The 15,266-nt window shown below is 38.9% G+C and overlaps 1 protein-coding gene across 1 annotated transcript in view; it reads left to right on the top strand.

Annotated features, from left to right (window-relative positions):
* The window catches only part of GRIN2D (glutamate ionotropic receptor NMDA type subunit 2D), a 228,995-nt gene that overhangs the window by 121,869 nt on the left and 91,860 nt on the right, over positions 1–15,266 (top strand). The gene's annotated exons all lie outside the window — the stretch shown is intronic.

Raw genomic sequence — 15,266 nt, forward strand, 5'->3', positions numbered from 1 at the left:
ATATTAAAAAAAGAAAATAAATGCATAAGCCTATTTAAAAAAAAATGTAATATAATTAACCCTGTACTACTTTTTGACAGCCTGGCTCCATAAAAATGGAGGCGTCCTTTCGCCGTTGCCTAACTGTAACTACAGAGAAGGATTAATGTTTAGTTATATTACAGGACGTCAAAGGTATTTAAGGCTACATGAACAATTGGCTACTTTGTTTCTTTTAAAACGACAGGAACACATTGGGGCATTCATTGACTTAACTTTTTTTGGCCATTAACATTTCACAATTATCCACTTACTGCCTTAGGGTTTTGTAATATATCCTTCTGAAAGACATTTTTTTTTTTTCGTTCTGCTATTAAACCGCATTGTTCTCAAAATAAATGAATACATTTTCTATTATTAAAATCCATCGCTTCCTGCAATTAATGAATACTTAAGGTTCTTTACTCAAAGCGTACTAACAATGTAATTATTCCTTAACAATTACTCACTGGTGCCCGTGATAAACCTCTTCACACAGCAAAGTCATTTCTTCCTAAAGCTAATTAAACATTTTTATGAAATGAAAATATATTGCTCTTTAGAGTCAAAACACCATTTCATATAATTCATGCAGTTACTGTTAAACAGAAAAACAAATTTGGTTATCTGCTTGCATTAACGGAGAGACTAAACACGGCAACTAAAAAAAAATATGTATTTCTTTTCGAATTTCAAATGAAAGTCAGTAAATAGAATACATTATTCTTCTTTCAAAGGAATCAGATCACAAAGTAATATAAAATGTCTTTGTAAAGCTGCCTACCAACCCCGCCTCTAACCACATTATCGAAATTAAAAGTGTCCCTCTTTGCTATATGGCATGTTGAGAAGTACGTTATTGCCGTGTACTTATTTCTGTTACCGCTTTGTCCCGTAATGTTTTACCGTAGGGTTTCTAGACCTGAATTGGGATAGTTTAAAATGCCACAAAAAGAGTAATTATATAAATTGAAGATGTTCTAGAGAGTAGAACTAAGTCAAGTTTCTGATTTTCGGGGCAACATTTTAGGTGCAATTTGTCTCCTGATTTTCTTCAAAACCAGCTTTATGATCATTTTTTTCATTTCAATGAGATTAGTTTTTGGAATCTGAAGGAGTTGAATAGATCGAATCATATTGTCTAGCCCTGACGTTCAGTGATAAGTGGTCTGAGCAAGTTTCTGGTGATAGACCCCTTCCTCTTATGCAGCAGGATGTCCAACTCAATGGGTTAAGAGCAGTATAAAAAAAAAAAGCGTATATTGCATTAAAATTAAAATATGTTTTTTTTGAGTTCTAAGTTAATTAAATTATGTGGTTGTTAAATATACAAAGTTTAAGTACTTGCTTGGTGACCACATTTGAAAGTGCTCTGCTACGGACCCTTCTAATCCCGACTGAGTTCAGCAGACAACCCAAGTACCCATTTGCCTCGTTACACTTGCCAACTGGGATGGGGTATTGATGGAAGGACTCCAGATCTGAAAGGTAAACTAGAAAGGAGCAGTAGATGTATAAATTTAATATCTAAAATCCTGTAAACATAAACTATGCACGATCATGCATCAAAGCATAGGTTCTGTTTTTTAACTGTATAATTTGTTCTTTTCAACAAAATAAGACTTTTTCTGGGTAATAATTTCTAAGCATGCACAAATGTAGTTGACATTTATAGTGATCATATCTACCTACGCTTCCTGCTTTTGGGAACAAATTCCCCAAATCCTTCTTGACTCCAAAGCAGGAAGCAGATTTCTACTTGGATGAGGAAGATCTAAATAATAATTTTTATTCTATCATTTATAGTCCTGTATGTTCTACTTTTCTAAAAAAAATAATATCCAGACTTTTTGAAGGCATCTACTCTATCTGAATCTGAATTCCATACATTTGTTGTCCTTACTGTAAAGGATCCCTTCATTTGTAGTCTGTTAAGTCTTCGTCTGAGAGGAGGACCTCTTGTTCTTCGTACATTTCTGTTAATGAACTGGCCTCTGGAGAGCTCTTTATATTGGACCTGAACATATCTATCCAATGTTATAATATCCCCTCTAATATCCCCCTGTTTTTGTAGCCTATTTAAATACAAGTTTTCTAGTCTTTCTTCATAGCCAAGATCTTAATGTGGTACTTTATACTTCTTCTAGTTCTATAATGTCCTTTTTAAGGACCGGTACCCAGAATTGCACCACAAATTCAAGGTGATTTTTAGAGAGGCAAGATGATATCTTCCTCCTGTGAATCAATACCCCGTTTTATACATGTCAACATCTTATTGGCCTTTGCATTGTTATTATTGTCCGCATAATCTTACATGTGTCTGTATTGAATTTCACATGTCTCCCCAGTCTAAATCATCCTGCAGATTCTACCTAATTTTGTGTCACCAATAGAGACAGGGCTCTCAATGCAACACGGGAGATCATTAACAAACAAATAAAAAATAAGAAGTCACAGGACAGATGACTGAGGGACTCCACTTAATACCCTGGTCCAGTTTGCAAATTTTGCATTAACAGCTCTTTGTATTCTCTCCTTTAGCATACATTTGCCCCTAAGCCTACTTCTGACAATTGGTACAGTAACCTTTGTGTGGAACCTTGACATTGCGTTGGCAAAGTCCAAATAGATCACATCTAATGCCGCACCTGGATCTATATTTTTACTGACTTCTTCATAGAATGCTATTAAGTTGGTTTGGCATGGCCTGCCTTTCACAAGACCATGACAAGTTCTACTAATCATATTCCAATTCTAGATGTATTTTTGAATGTAAGCCTTTAGCAAATCCTTCAAATAATTTTCCCACTACAGATGTCAAGCTCACTGGCCTGTATCTACTCAGCTGAGATTTTGATCCCTTTTTTTAATATAGGTACTACATCTGTCTTGGGCCAGTCGATTGTCACAATGCCTAATCCCTAAAGATCAAAAATTATGGCGTGATCAGAATTAGGCTTAGCTCATTAAGTAGCTTCCTCCTTGGTGTAAACAGCATTTAAAAAAAAATATTTACAATTTCCACTTTCTCTCTTTTCTCTCTAACTAAGTTCACCATTTCAGACAACAAATGACCAACATTCTCTGCCTTTAGCCTTTTTTCCCCCTTTTTAATATTTAGATTAGTTTTACTCTCCCTGGCAATCCGTTTCTCATTTTCCAGTTTAGCCATTTTAGTCGCCTTTTTTGCAGGCTTTGTTGGCATCTTTGTACTCTGTAAATGTTGCTGCTGATCCCTCGCTTTAAATGTCGATTTCTTGTATTTTCTTTATTTCTTGGCGTTATTGGTAAACCAGATCGGCTTTAATTTGCTTCTTTTATATTTGTATATACATTGATGTGTGTAATTTTGCAATGTGTTCTTAAAGGTATTCCCCTTGTCTTCTTTGTTTTGTCCAGAAAACAATCCAAGCCTGTCGTAGTTGGCCCTGTGAAAAAGTGTTTTGGTGGAGTAATAACCAATTTGCTTTCCTGAATGAATCTTTAATGAAACCACGTTATGGCCACTATTTCCCAAGTGCTTTCTTACTTGGATGTTTGAGATAGGATCCAGACAAGAATTCATTCTGGTTGGGGTCTCTACTAATTATATGGGGGTTACTACCTGGTCGGTGAAGGAGAAATGATTATATACTTCTCTGTAGCCTTGATTGTTGACTTGGACGGTTGAATTGAACATGAGTACTTTTTTGCCTGACCGTATTTTAGAAAATGACTTATAGCACCAGGATATGAACTTTGATGGAAAGAATCAATATTGTGCTATTACTTTGTGCTAAATCACAACACACCATCTGTCTTTAGGTCTTTGCTACATTCACACCATTTATGTGTGATGAATGCTTTGGATTGTACAAAAGACCCTAGGATAAGGCATAGATCAGAACAAGATTACGAAAACATTGATAAAAAATGTGAGATTACATAGTTCCGCTTATAAAATAGTTGTTTCATTATTTGTAACCTAAATCCAAATATTTAACGCACCAGTTTGGATTCTTACTATATATACCATATTGGCTCGGATATAGGCCGCCCCCGTATATAGGCCGCACCCTAAAAGTTTGGTGCTTTTTAAAAGAAAAAGTGTTTTTCTTTAAAAAAGCACGAAAAAAACATGTTGCCACTCTGTCCCCCTCCCCCGAGATATGCTGCCACTGTCCTCCCTCCCCGAGATATGCTACCACTGTCCTCCCTCCCCGAGATATGCTACCACTGTCCTCCCTCCCCGAGATATGCTACCACTGTCCTCCTCTGCCCCCCCCGACTTACCGGAGCAGACTCCCAGGTGTCTTGCGGGGCCGGCGGGGGACATCTACGCAATACGCGTATACAACTGCCGGCACTGGAAGTTGTATTGCGTAGATGTCCCCCGCCGGCCCCGCAAGACACCCGGGGGGGGGGGCAGAGGTAAAACGCATCATGCGGACGGTCCGCACGATGCGCTTAGACAACGTGCCGGCACCCCCCCCCGTGGGAAGTGCTGGCAGGGGAGGCTGTCTGAGCGTATCGGGGAGTAGGATGCAGGTCCCCTGCACCGCTGCGGGGGATCTGTATCCTAACCCCGCTGCCTGCCCGGCGCTAGACCCCGAATATAGGCCGCACCCCCACTTTAAAGACTTAAAGTGGGGGAAAAAAGTGCGGCCTATATTCGAGCCAATATGGTAATTGTTCAATATATAGCTGTATAGGAATTACCATATCTGTTCAAGGGACATCCTAGGTATCATATGCACCGTAATCCAAATGGCAGCTATATGGTCCCTTTAGATTTCAATGTGGAAATGCCTGGAGGGATTTAGAGCCCCTTATTTATTTTCCCCTTTCCCTACCTGCCATCTATTTGCCATGCTGAATATGTGTTTGACTGACCACATCTCCCACCACATCAGGTGGGCTAATGAGATGCCATGGGCTCATGCACACATAATGCTTCTATTGATTTCAAGGGGAGTACTTTCCTACCACCGATCGCTACATTAAAGAACTCACAATGTACTTTCATATGCATTCTTCATTGATGAAGCTTCATGGGAGATCGGAGCGTTCCTTTAAGTAGCAGTTAAATTAAATCTTTCACCAGGAACTAATCATTGCTTCTTTGATTTGCTATTTTCGATCATAGTGATTGAATATTCTCATTATTGGCCGCCTACAAAAAATATGATACAATAATTAATTACATCTGAGACCTTCTGCTGCTGATCCAGGCCAGTGAGCTGGTGATCACTCTCCACATTTTCCTTTTAAAACAGTTTTCAAAGGCTTAGGTTTGATGAAAAGGGATACAATGTGGCAACATACCCAGTCTTGTGATATTTAACCCCTTAATGACAAAGCCCGTACATGTACGGGCTAAAAATGCATTGTTTTCAATGGGTTTAGGGACCGCCCTTTGTCCCTAAGGGGTTAACAATGTATCAAGGCCACATGGGGTACAAGAGAGATGTGATCTAACAGGAAAGGAGAGGCATTGGTACCAACAAAGCAACAGGTCTCTCTCTTTTGTTCTGCTCTCTTCTGTCCATGTGTATTGTGGACATCATCATCATCATCATGCAGAATTGAAAGCATTACCAAATCTCAGGTATAATCATAGCTATTTTTTTAATGACAGTTCTTGTTTACATTTGGATTTTAGTGACCAAAAAGATCTTCTTTTGCAAGTAAAACTAAATGTAATGTCTCAATATAACATTATATTGTATAACACATTGTATCCTCATGTAAAGCCATCCACGGGACTTTCCCGTCAAAGAATCATAATGATTTATCCTTTATCAAAGCTGTGGCTCCTAATTGTGATTGTTACCTATGGTGGTTTAAAGGCTGTTTTAATCAAAAGTCCCTTTTTCAAGCTACCTAGAGGCATCATGTGTAATGTTGGTTGACTGTCTGAAGACCATAAAACATTCTTGTTTTACCAGAATCCCTGTGTTTAAGGTGTTTGATTTAGGTTTTGAAGTGAGAATGGCATTTTCATTAAAGGTTTGTGACAATCCCGTTGTGTAGATATCGCACACATGATTTGACTCATTGGTCTGTAGAATTTGATTTCCTATGAATGCTACCTTTTGATTTAGAAAGAAAATAGAATACCTAGAATATCAGGAAATGAAATAAGCGTTCCAAGCATGTTTAGGTGAAAGCGCAACGTGTATGCGAGGGTTAAAACAGCGTCTCGGTGTAATTATTATATATGCCTCTAGAGAACACATGAAATGAACAAAGAACTCTATGTACACTTGTAAACATACCATTGTTCGCATATGTATTAATAAATGAACATATTAACTATTTATTTTTTACATATTTATACATTTTTTGTTATATTACTTATTTTTATCCATTTTATATTTGTTGTAAGATGATCTTTACAAGTATTATTTAACATTAAGGTAAGGGAGAGCTCTCCTTGAAATTAATGGGAGTAGCATCAGTTAATTACATGTGTTATCTGTGTACCTGGGAACTCTCTGGCTCCGGCTCCCCGAAGCCCCCCTTGAAGGATGCAAGTACGAGGTACCGTTTAATGTAAGGGGTGGTTCCATTGATGTTGTCCAGATGGAGAGGATAGGACACCATGTTTCCTGTAGTTACCTGGAGAAGTGGCGCCTTACCTGGAGTTGAAAAGTAGTATCTGAAAAGTGATGTTTTGCTAACATACATCCAGTTGACTTCAATGTGAGGGTCAAAAATGGTTCCTGGTTGTAGTAGAGGCAAGTGAGGAGGAGGAAAATTAGGTCTCATTTTTTAGCCAAGTGGCTTAAAAAACCTATAGCTTGTACAATTGTTTTAAATTTAGTTTAAATGGGGCTATTTTACTAAAATGGCTGGTAATATGGTGTACGCACATGGTAGATTTCTAAGACATGTCTACATTGCTTATTTAACCCGTAAATACCATTAAATTGGTTGGTTTGTTTGGGGTAGTAAAATGTGGGAAAAGTAACAGATCTGCTTTAAGCGGTGCATAAATCATATCTATATCCCTTAACTACACACCAAAATAATGTTTAAAAGGAAGAGACAATAATTCATCATTTGAGCTTGTCTTCCAATAATATTACTGCAGTAAAATTGTAATTAGCTTATTTTTAAGAATTTACAGTGTCACTCATAATATGTTTATATTTTTATCGCTTCGTTAACGCATCAGCAGAGCGTGAATATACCAGACAGATCATTCTTTAGTATATGAGGAAATAATAACTCTTGAAATATGGCTATTGTGCAAGATGCTCATTTTATTCCACGTAGTCGAGAAAAGTGATAAAAAATGTATTGGTTACAGGAATTACACCGGTGCTCTGAAACACTCTAATTAGCCCCACCAGAGCACCGTGAACGCCTGCCCCACCAAGCTAAGTGTTTTTCCCGTGAGGTTGCTGTGTGTTAACATATATGCGAGTTGAACGGATAAGGTCTACTATAGACACAGTCAGTAGATGCAGGAGGGGGCTGAGGAGATGGAGTTTTTCTTACTGTAGAAAAGGAAATTAGGGACTGTAGGGACTGTAGTGTCCCTTTACAATACGGACTGCTCTCATTCTCGCATTCTGTATTTGAATTTGTTTTTGCGTTGCTAGGCCAGATGTCAGCATTTTGTGGAACACAGATGACCGTGCATGCATTGTTATTCACGCTTGTGCCTTGCCAGGGCCATAAGGTGTTATCAACCTATAGAATCCTCCTGCTGTTGTGTAGCACTCTTTATATATATTATCCATGCATGGGCTGGTTTCCATTCTGTGCCATTAAGCTTTGCTGGGGTCAGTTAATCTATAGTCAAAAGTGGAGCTCATCTACCCACCTCTTATGTTAATGTTAGGTCAATTGGTCTTAATGGGGATGTGTGCATAAATGTGCCATAGCTAAATCCATCCCACGTTCGTGTGCAACATTTCATATTCAACGGTGTCAGATAATTGCTTGGGGTGGAGTTTGAGGTTAATTACGGTATTTATCATTTGCTTGCTGTTTTATAGTGTGTTAAATACTCTTCTGTAGTGATGGTTGTAACCCATAACTTGGTTATACAGTATATTCATATTAAGATATTCTATCGCCTTGGATTGAGTTCATCTGCCTGATAATGGTGACATCCATTTAGGTTTTTTTTTTTTAAGACTTTTTAGAATTTGTTATAATTTTACTTAAGTAACAGAATGACAAAGGACTAAAAAGCAATTACAAAGAGAAAGTTGGTGAGTTTGTGACAGGTGCTTAGGTGATTAGGTTTGCTGATTGTGCCCCATCTGCCACTGAACTCGACTCTGCTGAAGTATAACATTCGCTAAATTTTTAAGATGAGCTGTCTCTTATTGGTAAAAAACGTAACTGAATCTAGCCCTGAACTCTACATGTAACGCCTGTGGTTATTATTCTTTTATTTACATTCTCTGACATCTACCAAAGGCATAACAGGGGCAATCCGTTTCAAATTTCTCATGATCAAACCTCGCAACATCACAGGGCAGGCTATCTAGGGTTTTCCCTCTTCTGGAGTGGCTTCATGTGTGTTAGTAGGGGTAGCTGTGCATGGAAGTATGGTCCTCCATAGAGGCATGTCTAGTCCCAGACAGCTTTAAAGTAGAAGGGGAAGTTGGCAGGTAATGGTCATGGCCAACATCAAAGAAAGAGAAAACTGACTCAGAGGCCCAGAGAAGGAGTTCTCCACCCAGAGACTCTGGATCAAACCCAATAAGATCCTAAGTATGCCTATGATCCTTCATTTGAGATTGCACTGAAATTCCACTGTTTGCCCAAGTAGGAATCAGCAACACTCTTACCCAACTCTTACCTCCCAAAACTACAAATGACCAATGAGGGACACCTTAGTTTTAGGAGATTTGGTTGGATGTGCGCCAAGGAGGCATGGCTTCACCCAGACTTTGTATGTGACTTTGTAAGACATTTCAAGAATGTATTTTATTTACACATTACTGTAACTTTTAAAGCTGTAGAACGCAGATACACATCCCCACCAAACTTTTTTGAAAAGTTTTGAAAGATCACAAAGATTGGTGGCAAAATTACTTTAAGATGAAAAGCATACTGAAATAACGATGTATATCCCCATTTACCTAATACTCTGTCATGCTATCTAAGCTTTTAACGTGAATTTGCGATTTTTTGGTAAATTAATATGCATTTACCATGCTTTTACTAATGAATGAATCCTTTTAGCTTTCAAAAGATGCACCTATTAACTTTTTGTTTGAGTTAATAGCATTTAAGCTACGTTACCAAAGGGCAGCTACAAAAGAAAAATGGTTCCTGCTTTTAGACTTTTTAGGTAATTGCAGACAACTGCAATTAAACACATCAATAGAAAAGGTGTCGAGAAGGAGTATAGTTAACGGTCACCAGACAAGGAGTGCTTTAAATAGCAAGTGCTAAACGTGAACATGTGTCCTATACTTCCTTCAAAGGTTATTGTCTTCCAATGAGCGATTGCATCCTTTCCAGCCCGTTTGCTGCAAATATTTTCAATTTCTTAAAAAATATGTTCTTCCCCACCTTAAAGACAATAATGCATTTAGTGTACAGATTCTGCTTAGTTATTAATACTCAGAAGCAGGGCTGGACTGGTGATGATGGGGCAGACCTGGCACTTGAAGGCCAGTGGTAGCCTGATGACGTAAGTGTGGCCAACAGCTAGATATGTGCGACCGAACGCTACATTTTAATGTCCATGCAGCGTGTGGCCAGCCATATCCTGTCGGCCAGTGGCTCAATGGGGTTTGCCAGAAACCGGCACACAGAGATAGTTCAATTGAAGACACTGTTGTCTTCATAAGGTTTAAGGAAGTTAAGAAGTTGTGATGTTTGTCAGTCACCTGTGATAATCTTCATGCAAGTAACGTATCAATTACCAAATTTGCTCGATTATAAGACGACCCTGATTATAAGACGACCCCCCAAAATCAAAATATTAATTTAGGAAAAAAACAAAAAGCCTGAATATAAGACTACCCTATACGAAAAAAGTTTTACTAGTAAAGATTAATTCATGTAAACTAATTTTCATATTTAATAAAAGCTATGATTGAGAAAAATATATTTTTTATTTCCTTTTATTTGCCAACCTGCCCCCCCCCCCAGTTATGCACATCTGCCCCCAGGCTTGCCACTCTGCCCCTAGAAATGCCTTATACCCCCCTATTTGCCACTCTGCCCCATGATGTGCCGTTTAACCCTCTATATGCCACTCTGCCTCCAGAAATGTCTTATACCCTCCTATATGCCACTGTGCCCCATGATATGCCTTTTAACCCCCTATATGCCCCTCTGCCCCATGATATGCCTTATACCCCTATATGCCACTCTGGTATATAGGGGGTTAAAAGGCATATCATGGGGCTGAGTGGCATATAGGGGGTTAAAATGCATTTCTGGAGATATATATACATATATACTGCTAAAATCAATCACACTCCTATCAAGCCAAGGCAGCCAGTACATGCTGGAACCTGGGGATGTTAGAAGTGTGATTACAGCCTCCCTATGCCATGCTACCACCCCCACCCCCCCCTTACACATCCATGCTATCACACACACACTCATTCACAAACATTTAAATATTCATTCATTCCATTAATCACACATACACACACACGCTCAAACCCCCCACCCCCTTACCTGAACTGCAGATCTCCCACTCGCAGACTTCTGCAGGGGCCCGGCTGTGCGAGCAACTTCTCTGGCCCCGCCCCCAGAGGAAGGAAGGGGGAGGTAGAGTTATGTGAGGACTGTGCTAGCTTCCTGTTTCCTGCTGCTAATAGCAGAGACGCTGCTCGCGATCAAAGCCCGGTAAGCAGCACGGCCGAAGCAGAATGAGGTCTGATTAGAAGACGACCTCGATTATAAGACGAGGGGTATTTTTCAGAGCATTTGCTCTGGAAAAAACCTCGTCTTATATCGAGCAAATACGGTATTATTTAATTTGGTTATTTCTCTTTTCTTTTGTTTTTAAATCTTGCCCTTTGTTGTGTGGAAGGCCCCAGTTTATCATTTGCACCGACAAGCACTCTAACATGTATTTAATAAATGCCTGAGTGTTCTTCAGTTGATCTGTGTTTGGTCCTATAATAAACTTAATTTATTACAAAGATGCTGTAGGGGGTTGTGAATAAATATCTAACGTTTTTTTCTTTTCTCTACTTCATAGAAATGTTCTTCTTTCTTATAGGCATAAAAACTGATGTATTATAAATCAATATTTTATAGATTTTTCTCCGTCTATTTGCCATCTCTTCAGAACACAATCCTTATAGGGTCCTGCGGGGCTCTGTTATAACTGGTTATGGGGTTTTATTTTGCATAAAACGCTATTATTATATAGTAACCACCTGTGTAATACCAGTTTAAAAATGAAGGGTAATAGTTGGAACTCTTGCAAGATGCGTTTTTTTCATCGTTTGTGGGATTATTGAAGCTTTAAATATTGCAATTCCGAACATCGTGAACGAACTCAGAGTTTACCGGTCCCTCAGCTAGAAGCCATGCACATGATATATTTACCTCTATACGGCACCAGTGCTGGCTCGTGGATTGCTGCAGGCGGGGGTTGTTTTATATGGGAGCAATTTCTTGACACTGATTGGCTGCTTCAAGCAGCCAATCAGTAGCAAGAATCATCAGACCATGTTTTATAGTAAAGTACTCACATCACATTGACATTCCTTTTTATAGTGAGTGTAAGAGACATTAAACTGTCCCTTTAACCCCTTAATGACAATTGCCGGTCCTGGCACGGCACGGAAAAGCATGTGCTTTACGACAATTGACGTGCCAGGACCGGCACGTCTTTAAACGGGTGCAGAAAGCGATCTACTATCGCTTTCTGCACCCAAAAAGCGTTGCTGAATGCCTCGACCTCGAGGCATTCAGCAACGCCGCGATCGGCACGAAGGGGCCATCTCTGGCCCCTCCACGGGGCGTCAACATCCGCCATACTTTGTATGGCGGCGGACGCCCGTTTTAAAAGCGTTTAGGAGGCGATCGACGATCGCCTCCTAAACTTAAATGGTGTCGCTGGAATGCCTCGATCAGGAGGCATCCAGCGACACTAAACACTAACCTTTTGATGGGCTGTGACCGCTCCGGAGAGCGGTCACAGCCGCAGCTGCCGGCAATCTTCGCCATCAAGGAAGATGGCCGCCGTCCTGTAACAGGAACCACAAATTTTAAAAGTTTGCTAGATGGTCCAGACCATCTAGAGAACTTTGGCTCCACTTGCAGGTTGAATACAGGTACTGCATTCACCATGCAAGTCAATGGAGCCCAGCTTTCTAATCACAGTGTGATTAGTAAAAATAAATTAAAAAATAAAATAAAATTAATAATAATTAGAAAAAAATAGTAAAAAAACAGTAAAATGTAAAAATCATTTCCCACTGATGTCACTATCAGGGGAACCTCCAAGTTGAAAAAAAAATGTTAAAATTTTTTTAAAAAAAAATAATAAAAAAAAAATATATATATATAAAAAATATATTTTTGTGAGCAAGTCCTAAAATTAGCATATTAGCTTAAAACAATTCTCGCATGGAAAGAGTTAAAATACTGGCATATTAAATGCCCGTGGGGTGTCTACTTTTAAAAAATGTATGATTTGATGGGGTAAATTGAATGGGCCAGGTTCAACAACGTCCCAATTAACACGGGGGGAAGGATGGCCACACATCTAATTTCCAATTAGAAAAATGCACACGTACCAAATGTGGCCTTTTAGTTCCCCCAAAAAATGACACACCCATGCATGTGGGGTATCACTGCACTCAGGAGATGTTGCTGAACACATTATGGGGTGTCGTGTGACAGCGGCATATACCAGGAGCTGTAAATTCATACATAAAGTAGGTGTGTGTGGGAAAAATACACACACAAAAATATTACTGCAAACTTTGAAAAAATGCTGGTGGTAAAATGTGTGCATGCAAAGAGTTAAAATACCAGCATTTAAAATACCCTGTGGTGTCTAGTTTTGAAAAATATATGGTTTTATTGGGCACACTGAAATGGCCCGGCTCAAAGATGTACCAAATAGGGCATGGGCAGTGGATCCCAAATGCCAAAGTTCAACATTGAAAAAAGCGCATGCCCCAAATGTGGCCCTTTTGCCCCAAAACAGCCAGGCAAAATCATTCATGTGAGGTATCGCTGTACTCAGGAGATGTTGCTGAACACATATTGGGGTGTTTTGTGATAGTGACATATACGAGAACATTTTAATTCATACCTGAATTAAAATGTGTGTGGAAAACCAAATGCAAAAAAATGACTACCACAAAGTTTGACAAAGACTGGTGGTAGATATGGTGCATGGAAAGAGTTAAAATACTAGCATTTGAAATACCCTGGGGTGTCTAGTTTTCAAAAATATATGGGTTTATTGGGCACACTGAAATGGCCCGGCTCAAAGATGTACCGAATAGGGCATGGGCAGTGGATCCCCAAATGCCAAAGTTCAACATTGAAAAATGCGCATGCCCCAAATGTGGCCCTTTTGCCCCCAAACAGCCAGGCAAAATCATTCATGTGGGGTATCGCTGCGCTCAGGAGATGTTGCTGAATACATATTGGGGTGTTTTGTGATAGTGACATAAACGAGAACATTTTAATTCATACCTGAAGTAAAATGTGTATGACAAAACAAATGCAGAAAAATGACTACCATAAAGTTTGACAAAGACTGGTGGTAGATATGGTGCATGGAAAGAGTTAAAATACTAGCATTTGGAATACCCTGGGCTGTCTAGTTTTCAAAAATATATGACTTGATGGGGAAAATTGCATTGGCCGGGTTCAAAGATACCCGAAATGGCACATGGGGGGAAGAATTACCAGATTTGGAAAAATGGCTTTGAAATAGCAAAACGCTACCTGTATTTATTGCCCCATAATGGGTAGAAAAAAGCAAAAAAACATAAAAACATTGGGTATTTCTAAACTCAGGACAAATAGTAGAATCTATTTAGCAGGTTTTTTCATTACCTTTTATAGATGAGTAAAAGATTTTTCAACTAAAAGTTAGAAACAGTCATTTTTTTCTAAATTTTTCACCATATTTTATAATTTTTTTAATAGTAAATAATATGATACAATCAAAACAATGTCATCTAAAGAAAGCCCTTCTTGTCCTGAAAAAAACAATATCTAATGTGTGTGGGTTCAGTAAACGGGAAAGAAGAAAATTACAGCTAAACACGAGCAGCGCAGAAATGTTAAAAAGGCCATTGTCACAAAGGGTACAAAAAGTAAAATCAGCCTTTGTCTCGAAGGGGTTAAAGATGCTCAGAAAGAGGGTTCAACCATGATCCAACCAAGTAATGATTTCCACCAAATTAACATTATTTACAGATTACAAAAAGCTATATACATGTACTAAAAATCCGCCTATACCAATGTTAAATCTACCCGACCTTTCAGTTCCCAATATCTGCATGATTATTTTAGCCCGTTGAAGTACCACTTTATTTTTATTTAAAAGGCCTCCAAATGTTTGGTCCATGTGAGGTTTGGAGAATGAACAAGCTTGTTTGTGATTTCTAATCTTAGGAAGCACTGAATGATGAGTGCAGCATTTACAAAGCCTTGGTTCTACCACCTGTGCCTCTGCCTTATTGAAAGTTTCCCTCACGTGCCCCTAGCTTTACTCCATGTGAAAAGGGCATTGTTCAGAAACCAAATATTCATGGAACATGTTTGACGATGGTAGTCAAAATCTGTTTAGCAGAGGTGGGAGTTGACCTTATGCCTCTCTTCATTTCCTTTCAATGTATTCACTGGAAAATTGATGTAGAGATACACCAGATTTATGGATGATCTGCCTCTGGTTATAGAACTCATCTCAACTATGGACAGTCCAGTTTAGTGCACATTAACACATAGTCTACCCTTGTGGCCCTATGTCAGCAAACATGACTCAGGCAGGTGGAGGTATTCTTGGTAGTCAAATTGGAAAAAATGCTTCTTCTAAAAAAAAAAAAATGTTACCTCTCTTTTATACCTTTGATTAAAATTACTTTCTCACTTTGTATGTTAAATATATTGAACAATATTATTCTTTATATATGAACCTATACAGCTGTAAAGGATAATCCATTTAGTTTTTTTCTCGGTAGAAGGATGGGTGTGTTGTCATTGTCTCGTTTGACTGTGTGGTAATTGGATGGGAACCGTCTCTCTAATGGGAAGGTCTTGAAAAGTCCAGTAATAACCTGTCACAGAGTTTGTAGGTT

This window comes from Spea bombifrons, chromosome 12 (assembly GCF_027358695.1).
Source record: "Spea bombifrons isolate aSpeBom1 chromosome 12, aSpeBom1.2.pri, whole genome shotgun sequence".
Taxonomy (NCBI): Eukaryota; Metazoa; Chordata; class Amphibia; order Anura; family Pelobatidae; genus Spea; species Spea bombifrons.